Here is a 12,880-nt window from a genome sequence, read left to right as displayed (position 1 = left end):
AATGCTCACAAACAACTGCATTTAGCTGTTGATATTTTCTAATGGGTGGACTGAATTAAATCGCTGCAATATATTAATTTTAAAGGCGTTCTAATTCGTGCAAATTATGTCGTTCATCTCCATGTATACTCGTTGAAAGCAATCTGTACGCGGTGAAGGAAATGCTTAGGGTTTTCAATAAATTCGCTCAAACAGCTGAATTCAGGTCTTGATGTGTTCTAATGGGTATTTACAATTAAATGGCTGGAATATTGTAATTTTAAAGGCGTTATTTATATGCATTTTCCACCGAAGTCAAAGTGAAAGTATAGGTCACAGCTCGGTAACATGGTCGTTAGTGAAACTGAATAGCTCATTTGCAGCTAATGTTGTTCTTTAAAATATTCTTCTATATTTATTGTGTTGGATCGCTAGAGTGTTTTTATTTAAATGCTTTTAAAAGACGTGCAGTCATAATTCTCAGTCGAGTAAGTTAGCTCCGACCCGTGAAAGCTCGTCTGTATAACACATTTGCTGAAGACAGTGCTTTAACTTTGAAATAAAACAGATCACAAAAGGCTGATTTGTTGATGTGTTCTAATGGGTATTTACAAATAAATCGCTGAAATATATTAATTTTAAAGGCGTTCTAATTCGTGCAAATTATGTTGTTTATGAGCACATACATAGAGAGTACATGCCGACGGCTTGTATAAGCGCTGACGGGTGCGAGCTTTTCTTTTACAAGAAATACTCACAAACCACTGAATTTAGCTGTTGATATGTTCTAATGGGTATTTAGAGTTAAATCGCTGTAATATTTACATTTTTAAGGCGGTATTTATTTCTATTTCCACCGTTTTCAGAGTGACTGTAAGTAAGAGGTTTGAATCCCGCCTCTTCAGTCGAGAGGTATTACTGTTAGAGGGCGCATTTTTTCTCAGCCCATGTAATTCATTGGGAAATTTGTCATATTCAAAAATTAATAATAAATCAACTGTACATCTGATCAGTCCAAATAGATATAGCATATCTTTCGGGACAAGGGCCCAGGTCTCTGCCAAGTTTGGGCCTTGTGGCTTCAAAGGCCTCGGAGGAGTAGCTGTCAGAAATTTCTTTAGGTCATAAGAATAATAATAATAATAAGTTTAAATAGCATAACAATATGTTGGCTTCTCCAAGCCAACATAACTAGAAGCTAAAGTTCGATGACAAACTTTAAATGTTGGCTTGGAGAGCCAAATTGGGCAGCCTTCGGGCAAAATAGTCAGCCCAGAACACTTAGAGCTCTGTAATTGAATTGTTGCTAGTAAAAATGCTATTACGATAAGTAATGCTTAGTATATTTTAGGCTAAAACAGCTTGCCATAGAGGATGTATGTGTATTTTAGGTTAAAACGGCTTGCCATACAACAAGTGTGCAGCGCGTGCTTGAAAGCGTTGCTGTGCGGTTGAGCCTAAAAGCAGAAATAAGCAAGCATTTAACCTTTTTATTATATGATTGTACTATTATTGTGTTGAATCGCTGGAGTGTTTGTATTAAAATACATTTAAAAGACGTGCAAGTTTGATGTCTTTGTTTACAGACACATAAATGCAGCCGTGCATCTCATGTTAGTTAGTTAAGCCTATGAAAAACGTAATTTGCACCCAATGTAGGTCTTTAAAATATTCTTCTATATTTATTGTGTGCAATCGCTGGAGTGTTTTTATTTAAATGCCTTTAAAAGACGTGCAAATGATGTATTTGTTGACGGACTGATAATAAAGCCATACATCTGATGTTCGTTAAACGTTTGAAATAGCTCATTTACACCCAATGTAGCTCTTTAAAATATTCTATATTTATTGTGTTTAATCGCTGGAGTGTTTGTAATTAAATACCTTTAAAAGACGTGCACATGATGTCTTTGATGCAGACGAAGAACTGAGCAGTGCATCCAATGTTAGTTAGTTAAATCTATGAAACAGCTCATTTGCACTCAATGCAGCTCTTTAAAATATTCTTCTATATTTATTGTGTGCAATCGCTGGAATTTTTTTATTTGATTACCTTTAAAAGACCTGCAAATGAATAATTTGTTGACACAGACGGATATGCAGCCGTACATCTCATGTTCGTTATTAAAAACCTTTGAACAGGTCATTTGCATTCAATGCGGCTCTTTAAAATATTCTTCTATATTTATTGTGTACAATCGCTGGAGTGTTTTTATTTAAATGCTTTTAAAAGACGTGCAGTCATGTATAATTCTTAGTCGGGTAAGTTAGCTCCGAACCGTGAAGCTCGTCTGTGTAATTTGCTGAAGACAGTGCTTCAACTTTGAAATAAAACAGATCACAAGCTGATTTAGCTGTTGATGTGTTGTAATGGGTATTTAGAGTTAAATCGCTGTAATAATTACATTTTTAAGGCGTTATTTATATGCATTTTCCACCGAAGTCAAAGTGAAAGTATAGGTCACAGCTCGGTAACATGTTTGTTATTGAAACCTATTGAATAGCTCATTTGCAGCTAATGTAGTTCTTTAAAATATTCTTGTTTATTTATTGTGTTGGATCGCTGTAGTGTTTTTATTTAAATGCTTTTAAAAGACGTTCAGTCATGTATTATTCTCAGTCGGGTAAGTTAGCTCCGAGCCGTGAAAGCTCGTCTGTATAACACATTTGCTGAAGACAGTGCTTTAACTTTGAAATAAAACAGATCACAAAAGGCTGATTTGTTGATGTGTTCTAATGGGTATTTACAAACAAATCGCTGAAATATATTTATTTTAAAGGCGTTCTAATTCGTGCAATTTATGTTGTTTGTGAGCACATGCACAGAGAGAGTAGCCTAGTGCTGACGGCTTGTATAAGCGCTGAAGGGTGCGAGCTTTTCTTTTACAAGAACTACTCACAAACCACTGAATTTAACTGTTGATATGTTCTAATGGGTATTTAGAGTTAAATCGCTGTAATAATTAAATTTTTAAGGCGATATTTATTTGCATTTCCACCGATTTCAGAGTGACTGTAAGTGAGAGGTTTGAGTCCCGCCTCTTCAGTCGAGAGGTATTACTGTTAGAGGGCGCATTTTTTTCTCAGCCCATGTAATTCATTGGGAAATGTGTCATATTCAAAAATTAATAATAAATCAACTGTAAGTCTGATCAGTCTAAAAAGATATAGCAACTAACTTCAGAGCAGGACCCAGGTATCTGCCGAGTTTGGGGCTTGTGGCATTCAAGCCCTAGGAGGAGTAGCGTTTGTAAATTCGTGTACCATAAGAATAATAACATATAATAATAATAATAATAAGTTTAAATAGCATAACAGTATGTTGGCTCTCCAAGCCAACATAACTAGAAGCTAAAGTTCGATGACAAACTTTAAATGTTGGCTTGGAGAAGCAAACCGGGCAGCATTGGGGCAAAAGGGCCAGCCCAGAACACTTAGAGCTCTCTAATTTAATTGTTGATAGTAAAAATGGCAGTATGACAAGAAATGCTTTGTTTATTTTAGGCTAAAACATCTTGCCATAGAGGATCGTGTGTGGATTTTAGGTTAAAAGAGCTTGCCATACTGGAATATGCGAAGAGCGCCTGCTTCAAAGCCGCGTTGCGTTGCCGTGCGGTTGAGCCGAAAAGCAGAAATATTCAAGCATTTAACCTTTTTATTATATCACTGTACTATTATTGTGTTGAATCGCTGGAGTGTTTGTATTAAAATACCTTTAAAAGAAGTGAAAATGATGTCTTTGTTAACAGACACATAAATGCAGCCGTGCATCTCATGTTAGTTAGTTAAGCCTATGAAAAAAGTCATTTGCACTCAATGTAGGTCTTTAAAATATTCTTCTATATTTATTGTGTGCAATCGCTGGAGTGTTTGTATTTAAATGCCTTTAAAAGACGTGCAGTCATGTATAATTGTCAGTCGGACATCTCGGAGCTGTCTAACACACTGCTAAACACATCGCTCTCTGTATGAATACAAAATGCTCACAAACAACTGCATTTAGCTGTTGATATTTTCTAATGGGTGGACTGAATTAAATCGCTGCAATATATTAATTTTAAAGGCGTTCTAATTCGTGCAAATTATGTCGTTCATCTCCATGTATACTCGTTGAAAGCAATCTGTACGCGGTGAAGGAATTGCTTAGGGTTTTCAATAAATTCGCTCAAACAGCTGAATTCAGGTCTTGATGTGTTCTAATGGGTATTTACAATTAAATGGCTGGAATATTGTAATTTTAAAGGCATTATTTATATGCATTTTCCACCAAATTCAAAGTGAAAGTAAGTCACAGCTCGGTAACATGTTCGTTAGTGAAACTGAAAAGCTCATTTGCAGCTAATGTAGTTCTTTAAAATATTCTTGTATATTGATTGTGTTGGATCGCTGGAGTGTTTTTATTTAAATGCTTTTAAAAGACGTGCAGTCATGTTTAATTCTCAGTCGGGTAAGTTAGCTCCGATCCGTGAAAGCTCGTCTGTATAACACATTTGCTGAAGACAGTGCTTTAACTTTGAAATAAAACAGATCACAAAAGGCTGATTTGTTGATGTGTTCTAATGGGTATTTACAAACAAATCGCTGAAATATATTTATTTTAAAGGCGTTCTAATTCGTGCAATTTATGTTGTTTGTGAGCACATGTAGAGAGAGAGTAGCCTAGTGCTGACGGCTTGTATAAGCGCTGAAGGGTGCGAGCTTTTCTTTTACAAGAACTACTCACAAACCACTGAATTTAGCTGTTGATATGTTCTAATGGGTATTTAGAGTTAAATCGCTGTAATAATGACATTTTTAAGGCGATATTTATTTGTATTTCCACGGATTTCAGAGTGACTGTAAGTAAGAGGTTTGAGTCCCGCCTCTTCAGTCCAGAGGTATTACTGTTAGAGGGCGCATTTTTTCTCAGCCCATGTAATTCATTGGGAAATTTGTCATATTCAAAAATTAATAATAAATCAACTGTACATCTGATCAGTCCAAATAGATATAGCAACTCTTTCGGGACAAGGGCCCAGGTCTCTGCCAAGTTTGGGCCTTGTGGCTTCAAAGGCCTCGGAGGAGTAGCTGTCAGAAATTTCTGTAGGTCATAAGAATAATAATAATAATAAGTTTAAATAGCATAACAGTATGTTGGCTCTCCAAGCCAACATAATAATAATAATAAGTTTAAATAGCATAACAATATGTTGGCTTCTCCAAGCCAACATAATAACTAGAAGCTAAAGTTCGATGACAAACTTTAAATGTTGGCTTGGAGAGCCAAACCGGGCAGCCTTGGGGCAAAAGGGCCAGCCCAGAACACTTAGAGCTCTCTAATTGAATTGTTGCTAGTAAAAATGGCAGTACGACAAGAAATGCTTAGTATATTTTAGGCTAAAACAGTTTGCCATAGAGGATCGTGTGTGGATTTTAGGTTAAAACGGCTTGCCATACTGGAATATGTGATGAGCGCCTGCTTCAAAGCCGCGTCGCGTTGCCGTGCGGTTGAGCCGAAAAGCAGAAATAAGCAAGCATTTAACCTTTTTATTATATGACTGTACTATTATTGTGTTGAATCGCTGGAGTGTTTGTATTAAAATACCTTTAAAAGACGTGCAAATGATGTCTTTGTTAACAGACACATAAATGCAGCCGTGCATACTTAAGCCTATGAAAAATGTCATTTGCACCCAATGTAGGTCTTTAAAATATTCTTCTATATTTATTGTGTTGAATCGCTGGAGTGTTTTTATGTAAATGCCTTTAAAAGACGTGCAGTCATGTATAATTCTCAGACGGACATCTCGGAGCTCGTGTCTAACACACTGCTGAATGCAGCGCTCTCTGTATGAAAACAAAATGCTCACAAAAAACTGCATTTAGCTGTTGATATTTTCTAATGGGTGGAATGAATTAAATCGCTGCAATATTGTAATTTTAAAGACGTTCTAATTCGTGCAAATTATGTCGTTCGTCTCCATGTATACTCGTTGAAAGCAATCTGTACGCGGTGAAGGAAATGCTTAGGGTTTTCAATAAATTCGCTCAAACAGCTGAATTCAGGTCTTGATGTGTTCTAATGGGTATTTACAATTAAATGGCTGGAATATTGTAATTTTAAAGGCGTTATTTATATGCATTTTCCACCGAAGTCAAAGTCAAAGTATAGGTCACAGCTCGGTAACATGTTCATTAGTGAAACCTATTGAACAGCTCATTTGCAGCTAATGTAGTTCTTTAAAATATTCTTGTATATTTATTGTGTTGGATCGCTGGAGTGTTTTTATTTAAATGCTTTTAAAAGACGTGCAGTCATAATTCTCAGTCGGGTAACGTTAGCTCCGAGCCGTGAAAGCTCGTCTGTATAACACATTTGCTGAAGATAGTGCTTTAACTTTGAAATAAAACAGATCACAAAAGGCTGATTTGTTGATGTGTTCTAATGGGTATTTACAAATAAATCGCTGAAATATATTTATTTTAAAGGCGTTCTAATTCGTGCAATTTATGTTGTTTGTGAGCACATGTAGAGAGAGAGTAGCCTAGTGCTGACGGCTTGTATAAGCGCTGAAGAGTGCGAGCTTTTCTTTTACAAGAACTACTCACAAACCACTGAATTTAGCTGTTGATATGTTCTAATGGGTATTTATAGTTAAATCGCTGTAATAATTAAATTTTTAAGGCGATATTTATTTGTATTTCCACCGATTTCAGAGTGACTGTAAGTGAGAGGTTTGAGAGTCCCGCCTCTTCAGTCGAGAGGTATTACTGTTAGAGGGCGCATTTTTTCTCAGCCCATGTAATTCATTGGGAAATTTGTCATATTCAAAAATTAATAATAAATCAACTGTACATCTGATCAGTCCAAATAGATATAGCAACTCTTTCGGGACAAGGGCCCAGGTCTCTGCCAAGTTTGGGCCTTGTGGCTTCAAAGGCCTCGGAGGAGTAGCTGTCAGAAATTTCTTTAGGTCATAAGAATAATAAAATATAATAATAATAATAATAATAATAATAATAATAATAAGTTTAAATAGCATAACAGTATGTTGGCTCTCCAAGCCAACATAACTAGAAGCTAAAGTTCGATGACAAACTTTAAATGTTGGCTTGGAGAAGCAAACCGGGCAGCCTTCGGGCAAAAGGGCCAGCCCAGAACACTTAGAGCTCTCTGATTGAATTGTTGCTAGCAAAAATGCTATTAGGATAAGTAATGCTTAGTATATTTTAGGCTAAAACAGCTTGCCATAGAGTATTTATGTGCATTTTAGGTTAAAACGGCTTGCCATACAACAAGTGTGCAGCGCGTGCTTGAAAGCGTTGCTGTGCGGTTGAGCCTAAAAGCATTAATAAGCAAGCATTTAAGCTGTGTAATATATTACTCTACTATTATTGTGTTTAATCGCTGGAGTGTTTGTATTTAAATACCTTTAAAAGACGTGCAAATTATGTCTTTGATGATGCAGATGAAGACTGAGCAGTGCATTCAATGTTAGTTAGTTAAGCCTGTGAAAAAAAAGTCATTTGCACTCAATGTAGGTCTTTAAAATATTCTTCTATATTTATTGTGTGCAATCGCTGGAGTGTTTGTATTTAAATGCCTTTAAAAGACGTGCAGTCATGTATAATTTTCAGTCGGACATCTCGGAGCTCATGTCTAACACACTGCTAAACACATCGCTCTCTGTATGAAAAAAAAAGCTCACAGACAACTGCATTTAGCTGTTGATATTTTCTAATGGGTGGACTGAATTAAATCGCTGCAATATTGTAATTTTAAAGGCGGTCAAATTCGTGCAAATTATGTCGTTCGTCTCCATGTATACTCGTTGAAGGCAACATGTATGCGGTGAAGGAAATGCTTAGGGTTTTCAATAAATTCGCTCAAACAGCTGAATTCAGGTCTTGATGTGTTCTAATGGGTATTTATAATTAAATGGGTGGAATATTGTAATTTTAAAGGCGTTATTTATATGCATTTTCCACCGAAGTCAAAGTGAAAGTATAGGTCACAGCTCGGTAACATGTTCGTTAGTGAAAACTATTGAATAGCTCATTTGCAGCTAATGTTGTTCTTTAAAATATTCTTGTATATTTATTGTGTTGGATCGCCAGAGTGTTTTTATTTAAAGGCTTTTAAAAGACGTGCAGTCATGTATAATATATTCTCAGTCGGGTAAGTTCCGAGCCGTGAAAGCTCGTCTGTATAACACACATTTGCTGAAGACAGTGCTTTAACTTTGAAATAAAACAGATCACAAAAGGCTGATTTGTTGATGTGTTCTAATGGGTATTTACAAATAAATCGCTGAAATATATTAATTGTAAAGGCGTTCTAATTCGTGCAAATTATGTTGTTTATGAGCACATACAGAGAGAGTACATGCTTGCGGCTTGTATAAGGGCTGAAGGGTGCGAGCTTTTCTTTTACAAGAATGCTCACAAACCACTGAATTTAGCTGTTGATATGTTCTAATGGGTATTTAGAGTTAAATCGCTGTAATAATTAAATTTTTAAGGCGATATTTATTTGGATTTCCACCGATTTCAGAGTGACTGTAAGTAAGAGGTTTGAGTCCCGCCTCTTCAGTCGAGAGGTATTACTGTTAGAGGGCGCATTTTTTCTCAGCCCATGTAATTCATTGGGAAATTTGTCATATTCAAAAATTAATAATAAATCAACTGTACATCTGATCAGTCCAAATAGATATAGCAACTCTTTCGGGACAAGGGCCCAGGTCTCTGCCAAGTTTGGGCCTTGTGGCTTCAAAGGCCTCGGAGGAGTAGCTGTCAGAAATTTCTTTAGGTCATAAGAATAATAATAATAATAACTAGAAGCTAAAGTTCGATGACAAACTTTAAATGTTGGCTTGGAGAGCCAAACTGGGCAGCCTTCGGGCAAAAGGGCCAGCCCAGAACACCATAGTGGATTAATATGTGTATTTTAGGTTAATACGGCTTGCCATACTGGAATAAGTGATGAGCGCCTGCTTCAAAGCCGTGTCTCGTTGCCGTGCGGTTGAGCCGAAAAGCAGAAATAAGCAAGCATTTAAACTTTTTATTATATGACTGAACTATTATTGTTTTGGATCGCTGGAGTGTTTGTATTAAAATACCTTTAAAAGACGTGCAAATTATGTCTTTGTTAACAGACACATAAATGCAGCAGTGCATCTCATGAAAAACGTCATTTGCACCCAATGCAGGTCTTTAAAATATTCTTCTATATTTATTGTGTTGAATCGCTGGAGTGTTTGTATTTAAATGCCTTTAAAAGACGTGCAGTCATGTATAATTCTCAGACGGACATCTCGGAGCTCATGTCTAACACACTGCTGAATGCAGCGCTCTCTGTATGAAAACAAAATGCTCACAAACAACTGCATTTAGCTGTTGATATTTTCTAATGGGTGGACTGAATTAAATCGCTGCAATATTGTAATTTTAAAGGCGTTCTAATTCGTGCAAATTATGTCGTTCGTCTCCATGTATACTCGTTGAAAGTAATCTATACGCGGTGAAGGAAATGCTTAGGGTTTTCAATAAATTCGCTCAAACAGCTGAATTCAGGTCTTGATGTGTTCTAATGGGTATTTACAATTAAATGGCTGGAATATTGTAATTTTAAAGGCATTATTTATATTCATTTTCCACCAAATTCAAAGTGAAAGTAAGTCACAGCTCGGTAACATGTTCGTTAGTGAAACTGAAAAGCTCATTTGCAGCTAATGTAGTTCTTTAAAATATTCTTGTATATTGATTGTGTTGGATCGCTGGAGTGTTTTTATTTAAATGCTTTTAAAAGACGTGCAGTCATAATTCTCAGTCGGGTAAGTTAGCTCCGATCCGTGAAAGCTCGTCTGTATAACACATTTGCTGAAGACAGTGCTTTAACTTTGAAATAAAACAGATCACAAAAGGCTGATTTGTTGATGTGTTCTAATGGGTATTTACAAACAAATCGCTGAAATATATTTATTTTAAAGGCGTTCTAATTCGTGCAATTTATGTTGTTTGCGAGCACATGTAGAGAGAGAGTAGCCTAGTGCTGACGGCTTGTATAAGCGCTGAAGGGTGCGAGCTTTTCTTTTACAAGAACTACTCACAAACCACTGAATTTAGCTGTTGATATGTTCTAATGGGTATTTAGAGTTAAATCGCTGTAATAATGACATTTTTAAGGCGATATTTATTTGTATTTCCACGGATTTCAGAGTGACTGTAAGTAAGAGGTTGAGTCCCGCCTCTTCAGTCGAGAGGTATTACTGTTAGAGGGCGCATTTTTTTCTCAGCCCATGTAATTCATTGGGAAATTTGTCATATTCAAAAATTAATAATAAATCAACTGTACATCTGATCAGTCCAAATAGATATAGCAACTCTTTCGGGACAAGGGCCCAGGTCTCTGCCAAGTTTGGGCCTTGTGGCTTCAAAGGCCTCGGAGGAGTAGCTGTCAGAAATTTCTGTAGGTCATAAGAATAATAAAATATAATAATAACTAGAAGCTAAAGTTCGATGACAAACTTTAAATGTTGGCTTGGAGAGCCAAATTGGGCAGCCTTGGGGCAAAAGGGCCAGCCCAGAACACTTAGAGCTCTCTGATTGAATTGTTGCTAGTAAAAATGGCAGTACGACAAGAAATGCTTAGTATATTTTAGGCTAAAACATAGAGGATCGTGTGTGGATTTTACGTTAATACGGCTTGCCATACAACAAGTTTGCAGCGCGTGCTTGGAACCCACGACGCGTTGCTGTGCGGTTGAGCCTAAAAGCAGAAATAAGCAAGCATTTAAGCTGTGTATTATATTACTCTACTATTATTGTGTTTAATCGCTGGAGTGTTTGTATTTAAATACCTTTAAAAGACGTGCAAATGATGTGTTTGATGATGCAGAGGAAGACTGAGCAGTGCATCCAATGTTAGTTAGTTAAGCCTATGAAAAAAGTCATTTGCACCCAATGTAGGTCTTTAAAATATTCTTCTATATTTATTGTGTGCAATCGCTGGAGTGTTTGTATTTAAATGCCTTTAAAAGACGTGCAGTCATGTATAATTGTCAGTCGGACATCTCGGAGCTCATGTCTAACACACAGCTGAACGCAGCGCTCTCTGTATGAAAACAAAATGCTCACAAACAACTGCATTTAGCTGTTGATATTTTCTAATGGGTGGACTGAATTAAATCGCTGCAATATTGTAATTTTAAAGGCGTTCTAATTCGTGCAAATTATGTCGTTCGTCTCCATGTATACTCGTTGAAAGCAATCTGTACGCGGTGAAGGAAATGCTTAGGGGTTTCAATAAATTCACTCAAACAGCTGAATTCAGGTCTTGATGTGTTCTAATGGGTATTTACAATTAAATGGCTGGAATATTGTAATTTTAAAGGCGTTATTTATATGCATTTTCCACCGAAGTCAAAGTGAAAGTATAGGTCACAGCTCGGTAACATGATCGTTAGTGAAACCTATTGAATAGCTCATTTGCAGCTAATGTAGTTCTTTAAAATATTCTTGTATATTTATTGTGTTGGATCGCTGGAGTGTTTTTATTTAAATGCTTTTAAAAGACGTTCAGTCATGTATTATTCTCAGTCGGGTAAGTTAGCTCCGAGCCGTGAAAGCTCGTCTGTGTAACACATTTGCTGAAGACAGTGCTTTAACTTTGAAATAAAACAGATCACAAAAGGCTGATTTGTTGATGTGTTCTAATGAGTATTTACAAACAAATCGCTGAAATATATTTATTTTAATGGCGTTCTAATTCGAGCAATTTATGTTGTTTGTGAGCACATGCACAGAGAGAGTAGCCTAGTGCTGACGGCTTGTATAAGCGCTGAAGGGTGCGAGCTTTTCTTTTACAAGAACTATAAAACCACTGAATTTAACTGTTGATATGTTCTAATGGGTATTTAGAGTTAAATCGCTGTAATAATTAAATTTTTAAGGCGATATTTATTTGTATTTCCACCGATTTCAGAGTGACTGTAAGTGAGAGGTTTGAGTCCCGCCTCTTCAGTCGAGAGGTATTACTGTTAGAGGGCGCATTTTTTCTCAGCCCATGTAATTCATTGGGAAATGTGTCATATTCAAAAATTAATAATAAATCAACTGTAAGTCTGATCAGTCTAAAAAGATATAGCAACTAACTTCAGAGCAGGACCCAGGTATCTGCCAAGTTTGGGGCTTGTGGCATTCAAGCCCTAGGAGGAGTAGCGTTTGTAAATTCGTGTACCATAAGAATAATAACATATAATAATAATAATAATAACTAGAAGCTAAAGTTCGATGACAAACTTTAAATGTTGGCTTGGAGAGCCAAATTGGGCAGCCTTCGGGCAAAAGGGCCAGCCCAGAACACTTAGAGCTCTGTAATTGAATTGTTGCTAGTAAAAATGGCAGTACGACTAGAAATGCTTAGTATATTTTAGGCTAAAACAGCTTGCCATAGAGGATCGTGTGTGGATTTTAGGTTAAAACGGCTTGCCATACTAGAATATGTGATGAGCGCCTGCTTCAAAGCCGCGTCGCGCTGCCGTGCGGTTGAGCCGAAAAGTAGAAATAAGCAAGCATTTAACCTTTGTAATATATTACTATACTATTATTGTGTTAAATCGCTGCAGTTTTTGTATTTAAATACCTTTAAAAGACGTGCAAATGATGTCTTTGATGATGCAAACGAAGAACTGAGCAGTGCAAACAGCTCATTTGCACTCAATGCAGCTCTTTAAAATATTCTTCTATATTTATTGTGTGCAATCGCTGGAATGTTTTTATTTGATTACCTTTAAAAGACGTGCAAATGAATTCTTTGTTGACAGACTGATAATGCAGCCTTACATCTCATGTTCGTTAAAAACCTTTGAAACAGGTCATTTGCATTCAATGCGGCTCTTTAAAATATTCTTCTATATTTATT

This window comes from Garra rufa, unplaced genomic scaffold (assembly GCF_049309525.1).
Source record: "Garra rufa unplaced genomic scaffold, GarRuf1.0 hap1_unplaced_002, whole genome shotgun sequence".
In the NCBI taxonomy this organism is placed as follows: Eukaryota; Metazoa; Chordata; class Actinopteri; order Cypriniformes; family Cyprinidae; genus Garra; species Garra rufa.
Note: the sequence above shows the minus strand (reverse complement) of the source record.